Source organism: Bos javanicus, chromosome 9 (assembly GCF_032452875.1).
Source record: "Bos javanicus breed banteng chromosome 9, ARS-OSU_banteng_1.0, whole genome shotgun sequence".
NCBI classification, from domain to species: Eukaryota; Metazoa; Chordata; class Mammalia; order Artiodactyla; family Bovidae; genus Bos; species Bos javanicus.
This window is the reverse complement of record NC_083876.1, coordinates 34275587-34277375: the sequence shown is the minus strand read 5'-3', so window position 1 is coordinate 34277375 and position 1789 is coordinate 34275587. Positions and strand designations below refer to the sequence as shown.

The 1789-nt window shown below is 43.0% G+C and overlaps 1 non-coding gene across 1 annotated transcript; it reads left to right on the top strand.

Moving 5' to 3' along the window:
- Positions 1 to 1128: 1128 nt before the first annotated feature.
- Positions 1129 to 1201, top strand: TRNAG-UCC (transfer RNA glycine (anticodon UCC)). Its single transcript has one exon. It is a non-coding gene; the product is annotated as a tRNA-Gly (tRNA).
- Positions 1202 to 1789: the final 588 nt, after the last annotated feature.

Here is a 1789-nt window from a genome sequence, read left to right as displayed (position 1 = left end):
TCCTGCATTAGCTGGTGCATTCTTTACCAGTGAGCCACCAGGGAAGCCCCTCACTCACACTTACAAGTAAGAAATTGAATGTTAGAGAGGTCACATTACTAGTCCAAGGTCGCATGGTAGAACTGAAGCTAGGGGCCTAATCCTCTCTGGATCATACGGTTCAAAGTGGCTGCTTGGCTGTGTTTATTACTGGGTTAGATTTCCACCCCCCACCCCCATTTTAAACCCATGAGCCCTGGTGGGCAGAAATGATACAGATGTCCTTAGTGACCCCCGGGAATTTTCATCTCATCCAGAAAGTTGGCAACTCTGGATAGCTGAGGCCACTTTGAACAAACATCATGCGATCAGGACACAGCAGTTATTTCATGGTGGGAATACAGTCACCCCTATTTCACTGGATACATCACTCCTCTGACCCTGGCCCCAAACAGGCTGTGTCATGGACTCAAGAAGCATTTCTATACTCAATGTATACTTTTTTGCTGGCTCACCAGATGATCCTTCATAATCATGATGGCTTTATGCTGCTCTAAAGCCTTAACCTCAGAAGAGATGCAGACACAGCTGCTATTAGTATTTGCCGAAAAACAACCATGTTGTTCTAAGAGATGATTCCGCAATATATTGAGTACCGGTAAGATGATACAACTTACAGAGCATAAGATGAGGCGTGTTCTTTTTGCTCCCGCCAAAGCCATGGACAGTAATGTCAATGCTCAGTGAACTGTTTAAAAAGGCAAGTCTCCAGGAAAGCTTCTGAGAGTCGAATTAGCCTCGGAATTAGTCTCTGGTTGAAAAACATCTGGGAACATCTAATTTTGAAGCCTCTTATCTACCAGGTGATCTGTTATGAATAGGTCACCAGGATAGAAGATGGAGAAACGCTCCCATCTGAGTCAGCCCAGCAACAGTCACTGCTGCCGATTTTGCCAGCAGCAAACTCCCACTGAGCGCCCACGTGTGTCCAGTGCTGGGCCTGCCCTGAAATCTAAGCTTTAGTTGTCTTGTTTCGTCCTTTTCATTACCTAATTATGAACTTATGCATTTCAATGTAAGTACTGTGGAATTGATTATAGATGCTTCTCTAAGGAAAGATACATATATTGCAAAAGGGATATGGGGACCTCCCTGGTGGTCCAGTGGTTAGGATTCTGTGCTTCCACTGCAGGGGGCACAGGTTTGATCCCTGGTCAGGGAACTCAGATCTTGCACAAAGCCCTGTAAACTTAGACCATGAGGTCAGAGTGGTAAGGAAGCAGGGGCAGATCATGGAAGACTTTGGGGCCAGTATAAGGACTTAGGTGTTTACTCTGAATGAACTGAGTAACTACCTTACACATTCCCTATAACAACAAATAAATCATCTGATGACTATTTCAGACCATTGAATCCTTGGGGATAATCAACAGAAGGCAAGAGCATGCTGACTCTAAAAAAGAAAGGATGCTTTCTTTTTGACTATAGATGACCATAACCCTGGAACTAAGGAAATGATGACTAAGACCTAATGATAGTGTGGAATTAAAGTCAGATAAGAAGTATGTGAGTGTATGTTTGTGTATGTGAGTATGTGTGCACATGAGTTCTCTTACCAAGTACATTTTTGATAGTTTGTTTTGTTAGGAGGATATTAACTCGAGAAAACTTGGTTTGGCAAAATAACTAATACTGGTGAGAAATGAAGCTATATATTCAGAAGTCACAGATTGTTTTTAAAACTCTGAAGCTCACATTTCAGTGATTCCCCTTGTCAAGTTTTGGGCTCCACTTAACCAGTGCCTTCATG